The 17780-nt window shown below is 42.2% G+C and overlaps 1 long non-coding RNA gene across 2 annotated transcripts in view; it reads left to right on the top strand.

Annotated features, from left to right (window-relative positions):
• The window catches only part of LOC141997247 (uncharacterized), a 56286-nt gene that overhangs the window by 33016 nt on the left and 5490 nt on the right, over positions 1-17780 (top strand). The window contains exon 2 of one of the 2 annotated variants that reach the window (XR_012641695.1): positions 11361-11416. The exons of the other annotated variant lie outside the window; for it this stretch is intronic. This is a non-coding gene — a long non-coding RNA (uncharacterized LOC141997247). The remainder of the gene's footprint in view (positions 1-11360; positions 11417-17780) is intronic. 2 annotated transcript variants of the gene reach the window in all.

Here is a 17780-nt window from a genome sequence, read left to right as displayed (position 1 = left end):
CTCAGGGGGGTGCAGGCTCCGAGTGGCGCTTACCTCAAGCCACTCCTGGAAGCAGTGGCCTGTCCCTTCTCTGGCTCCTATGCGGAGGCATGGCCAGGGGGCTCTGCACACTGCCCCATCTGTAGGCACCTCTCCTGCAGCTCCCATTGGAGCATGTAGGAGCCAGAGCGGGGCCATGCTGCAGCTTTTGGGAGCTGCCTGGTGCGGCCCCCGACCCAGCACCCCGGCCGGAGTGGGGCTGCACTGCCTGGTGTGGTTTGCGGGCCGGATCTGGCCTGCAGGCTGTAGTTTGCCCACCCCTGTCTTAAGACCTTCTTTGGTAACAAATTGGCCCTAATATTCAAAATCTTGGGCTTAAGTCAGGTTGTTCATATATGCCTTCAAACCGACTTACTACAGCTCCCATCAGTAAGAGTGCCTCACAAATGCAAATCAATGTATCGTCCCGACACACCGCTGAAGAAGGGAAATATAATGATCCGCATTGTACAGAGGGAGAATCCAGGAACAGAAGGGTATTAAGGGTGGGAGCCACAAAGGTACTTAGGAGCCTAAAGTCTAGATTTAGGAACCTAAGTCTTGGGTTTGGTGGCTAAGTCCCAGTTTTAAGCTCCACTGTGAGCCATGAAACCCCTGCTGGGCCCAGTAGGCTCCTAAACCCATTCAGTGCCTAAGTTTTCAGGGTAAAAGTTCCCTCCATGCCTGCCTCTGGGCATGCACACTGCTGCTGCTCCCTCTAGGCATCCAGATGTCTATCTCACCCCTAAGCCCCAGTGTGATTCACGAACCAGGGGAAGGCAGGTGCTCATCCGTCATGTGTGGGCCTGAGCCGGTATGCGTGCTTACAACTCATTCACAATCTATTCTCATTCTCTCTCTCTCTGACCCAAGGACTGTTTAAATATTTATCCACAGTGGAACAGTCACTGGGTCAGAAAAGGAGAAACAGCAAATGACTGGTGGTTAGGGCACTTGTCTGGGAGGTGCCTCCGGTTCCCTGCTCCAATCACTCTTTCATTAGTTATCCACAGTGGTACAGCTTCAACAAGAGAGATTGCAGGAACCCTCCTACCCACCTGCAACTCAGCGAGGTGGGAGACCCTTGCTCAAATCCTTCCTCCCGCTCTGGCACAGGAGGGGTACTTGAATCTGCGTTTCTCACAGTCCAGCTGAGTGCTCTAACCACTGAGCTAAAGCTTAGAAGTGTGCGCCACCCTTGCAACCTCCTCTGACTGGACTGGGCCGCACAAGCAACTCAGTGCCTTTAATACAGGACCAGTTTTTCTCTTGTAAATCAGCTTTTAGGTACCCAGATACTCATTTTAAGTAATGCAAGTGCTAAACTGGGTGTCCTCACGTAGTTTATGTTGGAAAATTGGACTCCATGGTCTGAATTTGACAGGCAAGTGCACCCACATAAATCAGGAATCACTCCACTGACATTAACATAGCGATTCCTGATTTGCTCTGAACAGAATTTGGCCTCTTGTGCCTCAAGAAGATAAAGAGGCCAGTTCAGATCTAATTCCCTTGAAGTAACAGAGCTCAGAGGGAAGCCTGGAATAGCTTTTGCGGATCAGTGTGATTCAAAAGCCAAAGCTACTGCACGTGCAAGCGGAACATGCCTGTTTTAGTTTTGTTCTTATTTATTCCAGGGCTCAGTTTTCAGAAGGCTTGTGGGTATCAGCTGAGTTTAAAAATAAAAAAAATCTTGCACAGATTTAGTCTCCTGGTTCTTGTAGCTACAACACGGTCTAAAAATGCACAGAAACCATATTAACAGGCTTATGCATCCAGCTACAAACTGTGCATGCAAATCATCAGGGGATGATAAAATTCCTACAGACACAATTTTAACATGCTTCCAAAAATACCCCCTGATTCATATTGTAAGCATGAATTTATTACACCGCCTTGACATTATCTAGGCTGCCGCCGCATACAGCACACTGTCACATTTTGGGATCTCATGGATTTTAATGATGGTATTTCTTGTGTTTGCACCCTCTGTGCCGAGTAGGGCTGTATGCAGTATTTAGCTCAAAGGGCAGGGCAGAGACCTTCTCCAAAGCTGATTCCTTGCATCCCTGCTTTGTTAACTGGTCAGTAGGTGATAGTGCATGACTGGTGCTCTGGGCGTTTTTCACTCCAGAGAGCAGGCACATAAGAACGGCCACACTGGGTCAGCCCAATGGTCCATCTAACCCAGGACCCTGTCTTCTGACAGTGGCCAGTGCCAGATCATAGAATCATGGAAGTTTAGGGTTGGAAGAGACCTCAGGAGGTCATCTAGTCCAACCCCCTGCTCAAAGCAGGACCAACATCAACTAAATTATCCCAGCCAGGGCTTTGTCAAGCTGGCCTTAAACACATCTAAGGATGGAGATTCCACCACCTCCCTAGGTAACCCATTCCAGTGCTTCATCACCCTCCTAGTGATATAAGATGCTTCAGAGGGAATGACCAGAATAGGGCAACATTCTCTGTCACTTTGCAAACTCTGTGACTCTACCTCTTTTGTGCTTTTATGACTCTTCAGGACCATGTCATCTCCAAAGCTCGAAGACAAAGAAGCATGCAAATCCATGAAAGGATGAAAGAATAAAAGATGTGTTGCTAAGGGTGTGGCAAATCCTGCTGTCCTTACTCAGGGCCTGAGTCAATGGGAGTTTTGCCTGAATAAGGGCTACAGGATTTGGCCCAGTTAAAAAGCCTGTGTTACACCGACAGACCCTGGTCTTTGACGGGCAGGATCAAACCTGGGACCTCTGGAGCTAAATGCGTGAGATTCTACTGCATGAGCTAAAAGCCACATGGACCTTAGCTAAGGCTATAGCAGGCTCATTAATCTCTAAGTGGTCTTAATGCCACTACAGGGGACAGAGCACCACACCCAGAAAGTGTGGGGGTTACACCTGCATATGTGCTTTGGTTGTTGGTTTCAAATTGTTTGTTATCAGCACCAGTCTGGGCCCAGTTCTGCCCCATTCCAGCCACCTGTATGGAAAAGACTTACTGAGATGAAGCCAGTAAATCGCTATAGAAATTCAACATATGTTTTTAGGAATGATTCTAAAACCTACTGGGCTAGACTCCCTGCATGTGTAAAATGGCACATCTCCACTGAAGCTGTGCTGGTTTACAGCCAGCTGGCCAGAACTCTGCAAGGATCCTGGCCAGAACTCCGCAAGACAGGAAAAAATGTACAAGCTTCTACACTCTTCTGTTCTGTCCTGTCCTGTTCTATTCAGGTTCTTATTCCATTCCCTTAGCTTAGCGTCTGATCACTACACTGGCCTTCTGGCTTCCTATACTTGCATGGCAGTGATGTGAATAGTGTCTCTGCTACCCAGTAAAACAAGGAAAGGATCTGCTTCTATCGGCATCTTTTTTCTGAAGTGAGACATTTAATCCTTTTGGCCTTATCCATGATAGAAATTCTCTTTTATGAACCCCTGTTGGGCATTATTGCTTAGTCATGCTTGAGGTTTCAGAACCTGAGGTTGGCCCTTATGTTTCACATTCTCTCTCATTTATAGCGTTATTGAGCCAACTATGGGGGTTCTTACTCAGTTCTTGAGTGAGACCAACTAATGTTTTGTTACTTTGAAGTTTGGCAAGCCACAGACCCGGAGTTGGATACATTTACTGGTCCAGTAATTCAGAATTTGTATTTGAGTTATTAGGCATATTGCATTAAACCTCATTAAACCTCAGCATCTCTCTCTTCTTTCTGCTGAATTCATTTTTGGACTCCGTCCTCAGCATACACAGTTCTGGGGTCAGTATGAATTCAAAAACGCAGTAGGCATAGCACAATCTAGTAGATGTGTTTCTGCAATGAGTGTATCTTGAGATACGTCCATACGCAGTGGAATAAGGTTGCTCCTTTACTTCTACAGTTACTACATTCTGCTGGAATTTCCATGTAAAATGTGTGTTTGATATATGGTGAGCAATAAAGGGTATGTACAATGAAGTACTGGAGCTGCATGTGTTTATTACATATTGAGATTTTATGAGCTAAACTCACAGCTTTTTTGCAGTGAGTTTGATTTTAATGGGGTTTCCAGATCACTGTGCCATGCTATGCTTGAACTCACACATCTTTGACCTTCCCTTTCAATTAGAAATTGATCTAAGCAGGACAAACATTTTTGCATGTTGAGCTCCTTAAACACAATTTCACCCAAAGTCTCCAAAAGTCGTTTCTGTTCCAAGTGCAAGACACATTCCTTCCACTTCGCCTTTGCTAACATGCACTCAGAGCACGTCATGCATTCACAACAAATCATCATGCAATCCCCACTCCAGGGAAAGTCAGGAGGAAAGAACCACATCTGTAATAAGTCACGTCACTTATTGCTTTAGTGGAAGGGGCTCATATGCCCATCAGATGTGATGGGCACAGTATAAGATTCTGAACAGAATAGTCCAGCTTGTGGGTTCTCAACCTGGGGGTTGTGAACAAATTTCAGGGAGTTGCAGCCCGGGCTCTGTGTCTTTAGATTAGATGAGAGGTGAGTCCTGAAATTTATGGGATGGGGGCCTGAAACTTTTTTCTGTTGTAACATGGGGACATGGTGTGGAAAAGATTGAGAACCACTGCCCAGTTGGATAGACAGTTTCTGATCTGATGGAAACATGTCATTGTTGAGGTGCCATCTCCTATTATCACCTGAATTCTCCAAAGGATATGGAGTTCTAGGGTTTTTTTTAGCTTTTGCTTATTTCATTACCTCCAGGCTGTACTCCTTAGTCCTGGTATCAGTTCAGACCATCCTACAGTTTAGCATTACTGGGTATTTCACATTTAACTGCTAAAACCTTTACAATTCTCCCCCCCCTTCCATAGTTGTGTTAATGATGTTTGTGGCATGAAGGGTGGTATAAATTTATATTTTATTTTTATTAAGGAAATACCAACAATACACAGCATTAAAAATTGAATTTTAAAAAAGAGTCTTACCCCTCCTCCCCCCACAAAAGCAGATTTAAAGTATTGGCCTAATAGAAAAGATAGCTTTAGTTCCTTAGTAAAAGTTTAATAATGGAGTCCAAGATGTTTTGCAACTCCACAGAAAATTGTTCCACAAAAAAGAATGAGACATGATGTTTAATGTCCTGTAATGAGCTCTGTGCAGGTGGACCTCTGGGGGGTCCCCCGTGGCTGCAGAGACAGTCAGCACTTCTGTGTGCAGGTCAGTGCAGGTTGTCAGAAGAGACACTACGCTTTTTCAGAAAAAGACTTCACTTTGATATCTTTTGATTTGCTGTTCTCATCTAAATAATAATACTTAGTTCTTACACTGGATACGTATGCTGCAATCAGAACTGTGATTGAAGCACATGTAGATATTAGACAGGTTCATGAAGGCCAATAGCCAATAGTATTAACCAAGATGGTAAGGGACGCAGACCCTTCCTCTGGGTGTCCCTAAACCTCTGACTGCCAGAAGCTGGGACTGGAGCGGGGATGGATCACTGTATAATTTCCCTGTTCTGTTCATTCCCCCTGATGCATCTGGTGCTAGCAACTGTCAGAAGACAGTATACTGAGCTAGATGGATCATTGGTCTGACCCAATTCTTCTGACCCCACTCTTATGTTGGTACCCGAACTAGCTTTAACCTATATAGCTCAGGTACCAACAGCAGGGAAGCCACGGCAGCATGTGTTCAGTGTGAGCTAGTCGCCCAAACGAGTGCTACCTGTACACCTTGTGTGGCCATCCATATTGCTGCGGCTTCAGTGCTATCACTAGATTACAGCTAGCTCAGGCAGACCTGCATTCACCATCCCTGAATGCAGCATAGGCAGCCCCCCAGGCTATTTCACGTTTCGATCCCAAAGCACCTTGCAAATGCGGGAAGGGCGGCCAGCATGTTCCTTGGGCCCACGCCGCTTCCCGCAGCCCCCATTGGGCTGGAGCGGCAAACTGCGGCAGGTGGGAGCCGCGATCAGCTGAACCTGCGGACGCAGCAGGTAAACAAACCGGTCCGGCCCGGCAGGGGCTTTCCCTGAACAAGCGGCGGACCGGCTTTGAGAGCCACTGATATAATTGATACAAAAGCAAAGAAGAGGAGAGGAAACGGAGGCACAGAACTGTGAAATGTCATGGTCAAGGTCACACAGAAGGTCGGGGTAGAGCAGGGAATGGAACCCAAGTCCGCTGACACTCAAGCCACTAAATCATGCCACTTCTCTTATAAGAAGTTATGGTGTATGTTATTGGGTGCAATTACTGCACATTCTGTTATTTCAATGGGATTTTACATTTGGGGAGGGCCATATCCCTATTTTGGAGTCTGTGTCACCTGGAAATTGGTGGGTGGGCTTAATTTTGTTGTTGATGTAATTTGAAGTAAAGCTCACTTTAAAACCTGCTACATTTGCTCTGTCTCTTCATCATGAGATCACTTAGTCTTCAGCAGTTTAGCCTCCTCAGTTAGACAGAGAAGGATGTCATCAGTGAAGAGGCTCAATTTATGTCCAATTGCCCCGTCTTAATTCCAGTGATATTGAGGGTTATTGTATATAGGAACTGCAAATGGATCTGCTTTTATCACAGATATGAAGGTGGGGATGGGAACATCCATGCTCTGTCCCATATCCCACTGTAAATAGTTCTGATGTGTTGAGGTCGGGTGGGTGGATCCAATGTTCCACCTTCTTCCTGTCCTGTCCATTCATACACAGGGAGGGAAATAGCAATTCCATAGAAGCTACTCTCCTCTCCACGATGCTACCTGTGATCTGGAGAGCCTGCTCATGGGAGTAAGGGCAAAATCTGGCCCTTACCTTGTCTTCCATTCTCACCCACTTCTCACCCAGGCAGACCTTCAGTGAAGACAGTGGCTTTGATGAGTGGTCAATGAGAGTTTTGCTTACTCAAGGTGGCCTGGTTAAGGTCAGAATTCAGGCTGTAATTTTGCACAGCGTCAAAGCTCTGTACAGACATCGCCTTCAATCCTTTGTGCTGTGGGAATGTTTCTCTATCTGCCCCTAAGAATGTTTTCAACTGGAGGCCATTAGCAGAGGTGCAGGAGGATAGAGCGTTTGAAGTCAGTCTTAAAAAAATAGGTGTACATCTTTCCCTTTTATTTATGTCGACTCTACAAATAACTAAAAGCAGCATTTGGCATTGCAAAAACAGCAAAATAAAGTAAGGAATTCGAAATCATATATCTGGATTTTCCTGGTTACTGATGTAGTTAAAATATCAGCAGAGGGAAAGTAAATCCAGATATTTAGAAGACCCTGGGACCATCTTTTGGGACATTTTAGAGGTGCATTTAGGGCTAGATCCAAAGAATATTGAAATCCATGGAATTCTTTCTGACTGCCTTCTGCAGTTGCATGTGCAAATAAGACCTACAATTACTCACTTTATGAATGCAATCATGATAACTGTACCCATGAAATACCCCTGAAGACACAAAGCTGTCTAAAAATCCATCATTTAAAATGAGAAGGGTAATTTGCACAATGGAAGATCAGTTCTATCTTTATTCCTCCATCACATTGCAAAAGTAGAGTTGAAGAACTTTGAGTGCTGCTGGCTGTATGAGAACTTTCCTCTATTGCCAACTTAATAATACATGAATACTGATCTGCCATATTGACTGATGACTCCTGCTCCTGACCCTGTTTTGTTTTTATTGATTGGCTTAGGCGAGTTCCTGAAGTCCTGAATCATCAGAACAGAGACCTTGAGTTATTCCAGCCAAATCAATCCATGGCCCATTGACATATTGCTTTACCTAACCAACCATACACCTTCTCTTTTCCCTGATAATTTCTCAGTTAATTGCTTTTTAGCTCTCATTCGTTACAAGGTCAGGCTGTGACTGGGCTTGTACAATCCCATCTCCGATAAACTCTCCAGGTCCTCTAATCAGCCACGACTGGGATTTTAGTTCCATTAACTTATTCATCATCTAGACAGTTCCATCTCGAAAAGTTTGACTCTTGATTGTATCTGTAGTATCTTCAATTATTTAAGAGGAATTGAAAATAGCCTCCTCACTTAACAGGAAGGGTGTATTCCAAGTACTGAAAATGGAGCTCAGTGAGGACTGTTGTTCTGTTTATGTTCGTTGTGCATGAACCCAAGCTGCAGTTGTCTGGGGAGATCATAAGGGTTTGCTGTTGCTGAACATGTGTGCACAGGACTGATTATTAAGATGTCCGATATAGGAGAATGACAGTGGACTGATGACTAGTGGCTTGATAATGCTAAACTGACTCTGAGATTCTGTCCCATGATGTCAAACACTGATTCTGTTTCCATGGGAAGTTATGCAAATGACATAGCTCCTCAGTGAGATGTGACACTGAATTTGCTAGAGAAAATGACTTGTTCTCCTGGCAAAATACCTGTTTCTAAAATCCCACAGCCAGCTGCTCTTGGAAAGGTGACACCTTCTGCATTTGTTAGAGACCATTAGTACCATCAAGAGTGGTCTCGCAGCTCACGTCAGCTGACTGGGTGCAATCGGTGAGCCATATCCTGGAGTTATTGTGTAACTCTCTGGCAAAGTACATGTTGCATCCCTCTCTAGCAGCTGGCCCTCTAGAGGACGAAACCCCACTACTGCTGATTACTAACAGAATTACTCTTGTAGCTGAAGCAGTAGGGGTCTGTACTGCAACACTGAAGGCCTTGGGTTCCATTCCTGCTAAAAAGCCATGTTGGGGGTCATTATACTTACTTACCCCTTCTGCTGAAGCCAACAGTGCTTTATTTGAGTAAAAACTAGGAATAAACTCCAAGATTTGGCCTATAGGTGCTTTTGGGGCCTTTTGAGACCATTTGAGGCTTATAACTTCAGAAGAACCAACCCTAGATGGGGATTGAACTGGTCACAGGAACAAGCAGTTGAAAAGGGAAAAAAAAACATTCGGAAGGATGAAGAGCTTTGGCATATTTCATAAGGGAGCCTTCCTTCCCAGCATTACATACTGGGTCTCATGATATCTGTGTAACTGTTATACACGTGAGAAGAGAGAGACAAGCTTGTGCGACAAGCAGGCTGTCTGAGCGGTTTGACAATGATCCAAAGCTCATGGGTGTCAATGGAAAGACTCCAGTTGGCTTTGGGATTAGTCAGTGTCACAATCTTTAGCATGACTGACAAGATAAGGCTTGCACTGCTCTCCAGGCCAAAGGTTATGGAGAAATCTGACAGGGCTCGGCAGGTCATTTGAGGATGGGCGTGTTTCAATGTCAGGATATACTTGTGCTTGCATATCATGTGGCGCATGGGCATCTGCGAACATATGGGTGTTTTCAGGTTTGTTTATGGAGAGCCCATGTACCTAGCTATAAAGCGCCTTCACTGAAAGCTTCAAAAAGACTGGCTAGTTCTCTGATGTTATTCCCAGCAGCACTGTTTCTTTGCACGGGGGAACGATAGCATATCACAGTACAGCAGACTGGCAGTGCTGGTGTAAGTGTGTGTTTGTGGGGCTACCAGATGGTACCAGTGTGGAGCCGGGGACTGTGGCTTTAGAACACCTCTACTAATTAACCTGAGTCATGAACGTCCAGATGCATCCGCACTTTTACTCCCTCGAAAAAGCAAAAAGGCTCTTAAAATGTCTCCACGCTTGAAAGGCAAGGCTCTAATACAGGTTAATATAGAAACACTCTACAGTCATCTCTGATACGTTGCCTAAGCTGGGAAGGTGAAAATCTACAGTCACTGCTCCATGGACTCCGAGCTGAGGTATTTCAGTGGCAGCTCCAGGAGCAAGCCTAGCTGAGTCAGCTGGAATTCCTTGGAGGGGGCACCTAGGGAATGAATTCTGGAGTGCCTCTGTTCTCCACATGCAGATATTAGCTGTCAAGTCTTGTCGTTTTTATCATGGCTCACCTGATATTTGATGGCTTTTCTTAAAGCCCCAGCTCCTGGAATCATGCAATTGTGTGAGAATCTTGGCTTTCATTTTGAAAAAAAAAAAACCCATCCCAGTTTATAGCCCTACTGGTTGCAGGAAAATCTTCTATATGTGACCCCTAATGGCTGAAGAAAAAGAGGGGAAATCCCCTCCTTCCCCTGAAATGAAGTTTTAATTATAAATTTGTCCTGTTTTTAAGTCAACCTCATTATTTTTGGATAGCCTGGCTCATAATTTTTGAACGCTTGTGAATGGTAATACTGTGTCCTGTGGAGCAGACCAGGTGCCCAGGGCTGTGGGCTGGCAGAAAAGCCTCTACTCTTTTCCAGGAAGAAAACTGCAGATGGCTCGGGCAAAAATTCCTGAGCCACCTGTGGCTGTTTGCATGGTGTAAACAGCTGGCAAAACTGGCCCCAAATTTTGACACTTGAGACAATGTTGTGAGCATTGGCCATATGGTTAGACTGTGTCTTCCCTTTGCGGCTAGCTGCCCAAAGCAGGCAGCTATGAGTTCTGTACACGCACATACTCTCAGTCGAGCTGACTTTTATATTTCATTAAGGAAAATAGTGAACCAAGAAGGAATCAATATAAAGTCCCCATGAGAGAGAAAGCAGTGCCTCTCTGAGATCCCTCACACGAGATTGGCAGGAAGACTTTGTACTGCCCCTTTAAATGTAAACCAAATGCAGAATTATGGCTACGTAGACAACCAGAGTGAAAGAGCCCCTGGAAAAAGAGTAAAGGATAATCATGTTGATCAGGCCAACATTCGAGATACAAGTTCTAACCCTCCTTGTGGCATGCAGCCTCATGTCATCCCATCTGTGCACCCAAGAACATGGAAACGATTGCTGAGCAGATAATGGATGCCTCATTTGCTAAGTTCCTGCAATTTCACTGCTTTGTACAATGTCTTGATTAGAAAGGAAAAATATAAAACCTAGTTTTTTCCAACAGTGTGAAAACTAACCTACAACATATGCCCGCACTGAAAAGCTATGCCCTTTCTTGCCCTTCCCCAAGCAGCTGATTGCCTGGTTCCCTACTGCCCCTTGTAAAGTAATTCCCAGAGAGGAACAACATTACAAACAACTTGAAGAAATAAACATTTCTTTCTCCTCCTGTTGCTGGCAGCTCCTGCTATGTGGTTTTGCGAAGGTCTTCCATTCCTGCTTTGACTGCTGGAAGTGGCAGGAGAAAGAAAAAGAAACCTAGTTGCTTTCAGTCTCTGCATCATGCTAAACAGCTCCAACGACAATCTTTACGACACTGTTATACTCAGACATAAAATCTTAATGTATTATATATAGTGCCTTGCATCTTACATTCTGCTGGGAAAAAAAAGGTGAGTCCCCGGTAGTAAATGAAATATTAAATATTATTAAATATGAAATAGCTAAACCTGTATTCCAATAAAATGAATCTTTCATACTTTTCCTGTTTTTTCCCCCCAGGGTGTGCAATGATCTCATGAGCTTTTATGTGTCCTTTTAAAGACGTAAAATCAGAGGTAATTTATGATTCTGTTCTATTCAAATGTACTGTAGTAGGAAAACAAATCAAGGATTTGAAAATCTCTTATGGCTGCATCTACCTTGCTGAACCAGTTAACAGACTATATCAAAGGCTCACCTAAAGACACTGTTGTAATGCTTGCTGACATATGCCACCTATTTAGAAAGCTTGTTTCCAGTTATATACTGTACTTTCATTTATAGTGGCTTTAATCTTCCACATATGATAACAAAATCTTTTCTTATTGGAGGGGAGGCTTTTATGCTTATCTTTGTTGTTGCATGGAGATTCTCTTTGAATTAAACTGTTATTTTGGTGGGAGTTCTGATTTGTGTTACGGAAATTGGACATAAAAAAAAAACCTACAAGAGACAGATGTAAGAATACTAATTTTATAAAGTCACCATTTATTAGGGATTGGAAATATGGGATAGGTTTCCTAGGAGAAGGCGGCTGTTGGAAGGGAGAATACAGGTTGGCTTTCAGGTTAAGACACAGGACTGAGACTAAAGAAATCTGGGTTCTAGCAGCAATTATTTCATGGACTTCCCATGTGACCTTGACTCCTGTCAACCATTCTCAGTTTCCCCATCTGTAAGGTGGGGGCAATAATACTCACCCCCAGGGATGCTGCGAGGCTTAATTCATTAATATTTGTGAAGCAGCATGAGAATCTTTGATCAGAAAATCTTATCCATACTCTTACAGTTGGGGTAAGGCTCAGCATACTGTGGTTCAGAGGGGAAACCATTAATTAATTCAACAAAATTATTATATTTTCTGATAAAAATATTCTCAGATCATACTGTCCAAATGTGGGCTCCCACACAGACAAGCTAAATCTTGTATGTAGATGCTCAAATTGGCAATGATGTGTCTAATTCTCAATGTTCATCTTTCATTTAAAGGCTTGTTTAGGTCCCCACATTCAAAACATATGCCCTCAACAGGTTTAATGACAATATTAACTGTTGTGTATTCAATAGGAGGAAGAGGTACCTTTAAAAGAGGGTCGGGAGAAGTCAGGGCATCTATGATCCTCTGGGAAGTCCACATTTCCATGCTTCTGTTCAAGAATATTGCCTCAATCAGGGAGGCAGCATTGCAAAGCAAAGGCTGTATTTAGCAGGAGTTTATTTTATTAGGACAAACTATATTTTTGTGACTACTGCTGAATCTTCAGCATAATACACTATGCAGTTTGGGGGACGATGAACTCCAGATGTGCATGAATCAGCACCCTGCAGAAATAAAGTCAGATCGTCGATTATTGACTAATGGTTGAGGGTATGGCTACACGGCAGTGTAAACCCAGGGTTAGTGAGACTCAGATCTGCTGACCCTGGGTTTGCAAGTCCAGGCCTTGAGTGTGTGCACACTGCATATTGACCCTAGGTTAAGAATTTCTGGACTCAGGCCCCAAACCTCAAAGGGTATGTTTACACTGCAATAAAAGGCTTCTGGCACAGCTGCAGGGCTCCAAAATTGCAGTGTAGACGCTCGGGCTCCGTCTGCACCCCAGGCTCTGAAACCCTGCAAGGGGGTGAGGGCTGGGTCTCAGAGCCCGGGGTCTAGCCTGAACCGGAAGGTCTACACTGCTATTTTTAGCCCTGCAGCCCGAATCCCATGAGTCAGCTGACCCGGATTCTGAGACTCAGTGCTGTGGCTTTTTTATTGCTGTGTGATGTACCCACAGAAGCTCGAATGCCATAAACTGATAATTATAGGCATCCCATTCTATCCTGCCTTTCTTTATATCACATCCTTTCAACCTTCTTTAAGACACTTCCTGCCTTCCATGGTTAGGCAAAGCAGGAGACTCTGAAAGGAAACCCCCCTGTGCTCACTGTACATGTGACCCTGACAGTCAATTTACACCTGTGTTGTCTCCCCATCTATGCAGGCTGGGAAGCGAGACAATGTGAGAAGAAAGGCAACACATTCCGCAGTGCAATGGTAGAGTCCATGTTCTTTGATAAATTTCATGGTTTTTGTGCTAATGCAAGTTCAAATCGTTTTAAAACAAGATAAAATGATTTGAACAATAACAATGCGTGCTTTTGAATGTGACTCTACTTCAGATGAGAAAACAGGAATGTTTGGTCAACTGCAATCGTCTCACAGCCTAATCAGAAACATACGCTCTTCGTCTGTTTCAGTCAGGTCTTTTTGTTACCTCTTTTGGCCCGAGACCTTTGGGATGAATCCCATCTTTATTTATTTCTATATTTTAATGCACCGCCTTTGGCTGCCACACATTTTCATCACAAAGATTTCAAATTCCCTTAGAGCAACAGAAAACATGTTGCAAACTACTCTGAAGCTTAGACATGAGCATGTCAAATATCTGATCTATATAAGAATAGATAGACGTGACATTTAGTAATCATCTTTCTTAGACAAAATGGGGGATGCTGTCACTTTAAGTATATCTCAGTTGAATTTCTGGCATTTTACCATAGGGGAAGCAGGAGGCATAATAGTAAATTTCTGTTAATATATAAAAAAGATCAGCCCCAGAAAAACACAGTTGCTACTATTTAAAGTGCAATACCTCATCCTAGCTTGCCTTGCCATTTACTTTCTGCTGATATCCATATGTCATCACTAATATTTACTAATGTTCACTTTATAAATGACTTTTCCTAGCTGTCAGAACATTTACCACTAGTATCTATTCCCCCACTATGCATCTTGTCCCCTTTTAACAAAGATTCATATCTTTGAGGTTAACCAGAAACTCAGATACTCTGCAAATAGGTTTGGCAGAATTCATTTTAAAAAATAATTTCAATGGATAATATAGAGATTTATTTTTTAAGAATTTTAGTATTTATTTTTATCTAGTTACGTTTTCACAGTTACAGTAAATTATGCGGGGGGAGTCAGTCAATAATTATTCAATGACTGTAGCTATTGAGATTCAAAAAGTTAAAGCTTTATAACCGTAAAAACACAAATGGTCAAGATCACCTGTCAAAACATACAAAGCAAACAGACTTAAACTGAACTCTAATAAGTTCGCAGGCAACATTCTTCTTACTCTGCCTATCTGTAAATTTAGTTGATTATCGATGGAAATATCTTTTTGTCTGTGTGTGTTTGGTGAAATCAACCTTTAATGACATTTGCCAATAAAAATCTAACCCTTCCAAGCCGACATGTAAATGACACTTTGGGTCTAATTTTTAAATAAACTGGGTATGTAATTGCTGTGGCCCTGCACGCTGATCAGGTAATTGCCAGCATACATGATCATAATTTGCTCCTTGCACGTCAAGTTGGGGTAAGAGTGTATTTGTGCACACATTTTATGTGAGCAATGGCATCTGAAAAGCAGGCCTTAAGAAGATTCATTAACACTAAAATAGTAGATGCTCAAAAAAAAATGTGGATTTTAATATAATATAGCTACAGTGAAACACCAATATGCTTAAAAGATATTTATGGTCATAAATATGCATTTATGATGCATCCGATGAAGTGAGCTGTAGCTCACGAAAGCTTATGCTCAAATAAATTGGTTAGTCTCTGAGGTGCCACTAGTACTCCTTTTCTTTTTGCGGATACAGACTAACACGGCTGCTACTCTGAAATATGGTCATAATAGTGACTGTGTGAAAAAATATAACAGCTTTGTTTTTCATATTTATTGTCCATCAATGACTTCTCTATTAAATGTTTTCAGTGTACGAGTCCAAAGAAGATTTTTCTAACTATCAGCACTGCAGCTCAACTCGCTATATGAAATTCTAAACATGTTCTATCTGCTTTGTACATCTTCTCTGACAAACACCTAGCAGGGTGATTGAAAATTAGATCTTAGCTGGCAATTTTGTTGATGAAGCACGAGATAGTTACTTTGGCCCTGCAGTGCTAATAGCAGTCAACATGCATTTTGCTACAGTAGAACCTCAGAGTTACGAACACCAGAGTTACGAACTGACAGGTCAACCACACACCTCATTTGGAACCGGAAGTACGCAATCAGGCAGTAGAAGAGACCAAAAACCCCCCCCAAAGCAAATATGGTACAGTACTGTGTTAAACGTAAAGTACTAAAAAAATAAAATAAAGGGAAAGGAGCATTTTTCTTCTGCGTAGTAAAGTTTCAAAGCTGTATAAAGTCAATGTTCAGTTGAGCATAAGCTTTCATGAGCTACAGTGGAAAATTTTCCACTGAATGCATCCGATGAAGTGAGCTGTAGCTCACAAAAGCTTATGCTCAAATAAATTTGTTAGTCTCTAAGGTGCCACAAGTACTCCTTTTCTTTTTGCAGATACAGACTAACACGGCTGCTACTCTGAAACCTGTCAATGTTCAGTTGTAAACTTCTGAAAGAACAACCATATCGTTTTGTTCAGAGTTATGAACATTTTAGAGTTACGAACACCCTCATTCCCGAGATGTTCGTAACTCTTAGGTTCTACTGTAAATTAGAAGGTGTGACTTGGAATATATGTAAGTTTGGATCCTAGACTCTTTATATAAACTATTCCTCTAGTGGCTCAAATCAAAGTATCGCCTGTAAGAATTGAAGAATCAGGCCCAAGGAAAACAGATTTGTGTGGATACCTGGTTTAAAGAGTTACTTTTCTGACCAATAAGTTTGCTTTATAGACAGGATGGTCTTGTGGTTAAGGAACTGGTGTGGCAGTCAAGATATCATCAAGGTTTGAATCCCACCTTAACCACAAATTTTCTGAGGGACTTTGGGAAAAATCACTTAATCTCTATGGAAAAGCTCCATTTGTAAAATATGGATAGACCTTTCCTACGTTGCAAGGATAAACTTATTAATGTTTGTGAAGCGCTCAGATTCTACACTGACAAGGCCTATATAGACATACAGACAGACCCCATGTAAAGTGCAGTGACGATGTTTCTCAATGTTGCACAGAACTTTTCCAGAAATTGTTTTATGGAGAGAATTAATAAGCACTAAAAATACAGGGCCCAGACAATCTTTAGAGTGGATACACCTACCATAGGAAATATATAAGGGGTGAGTATGATGATAGCCTAATCTTGAAAAGGGAATTTCATATGTAAATTACATAATAATTTCCCCCAATACACTTTTCTACTGTGCAAACAAAAATACTGTATTCAGCATGTGAATCTGAAACTGGCTTTTTGTTCTGTGTTGGCAGAAGGAGGATTTTTATTTCTATCATAATTATAAGGCATATTTGATTCTGAGGAAGTAGATCATCATTTAATTTTTAAAGAAGCAGATTAGGTTAATATTTTAGGTATAATAGATGCCATTATATTATGTGCAATGAAAAAAAAATCCAACATCCAGGTATGAAACAATATATCCTAAAATCAATATACTCCTAATTCTCTAGGACAGATGTTTACCACTGTTTTCTTGTAGACCACTGATTTCCCTATATCATGTATTCAGTTGTTTGATTTCAATTTATAACTAGCTTGATTCTTACTATAGCAGGATCTGAGTCTGATAATCAACAAAATATCTTACCTTCCAGAATAAAACAAGCAGAGGTCTCTCTCTAGCGAAGGCATTGTTTTACAAAATGATGGATGTGCATATTTATTTACTTTGTGACTTCCATGTCAGATTTGTCATATTTCCTCAAATTTCTAGTTAAACCAAGGTTCTGCGTTGTGTTTTTGTTACTACTGAAGCCTGGAGGCTCAATTGTACCTTATAAAAATAAAGCTATAATTTATTTGCTCCATAGATCATGCATGACAATAATCACCCTGGAATTTGAGCTAGGTTCTGATATCTGGCTTTGTTGGTGATGATGTATGAAGTGCACAGGAAGCAGCTCGATTTTCATACTCTGGAATAAACCTGAAATACAGAGAGAAGCAAAATTTGAGTTAAAATATGGAAACATGATAGAAGAGTCATAGGGAGAGTTATATGTGCAGTATGCAATGACAGTAGTATCTTTCTCACCAGGTGGACATTTGGAAATTATATATACAGCATAGCAATGAAAGTATAGTATATGTGTCAATGAAACAGTGTAGCAGCCATCATCCTGAACTTGTGTACATCACAATTATGCATGCACAAATTTGACTTTGCAGATGCAAACATTAGCAAACATACCAGCCCTTGCATGTACCCTATAAATGGTTTAATATCCGCATGCATTGTGCACAACTGTTAAGCAACTGTTTCCACTAAACTCATTACTCAGTGGGTTTGGTGGGTGCAAATTCTTAACCCTTGTGCACATGCATGTGTATTAAGCAAAGGCTGAGAGCAAATGTTGTCTTTTTTAGCAATGTTTGAATCGGCAAAAAGCAGGCACAGAGGGGTTGTGTCACTGACTTCCATGGGGCTAGGATTTCACCCATGTTGGAGGGCACA

This window comes from Natator depressus, chromosome 13 (genome assembly GCF_965152275.1).
Source record: "Natator depressus isolate rNatDep1 chromosome 13, rNatDep2.hap1, whole genome shotgun sequence".
Classification (NCBI taxonomy): Eukaryota; Metazoa; Chordata; order Testudines; family Cheloniidae; genus Natator; species Natator depressus.
Note: the sequence above shows the minus strand (reverse complement) of the source record. Positions and strands in the feature narration are given on the sequence as shown.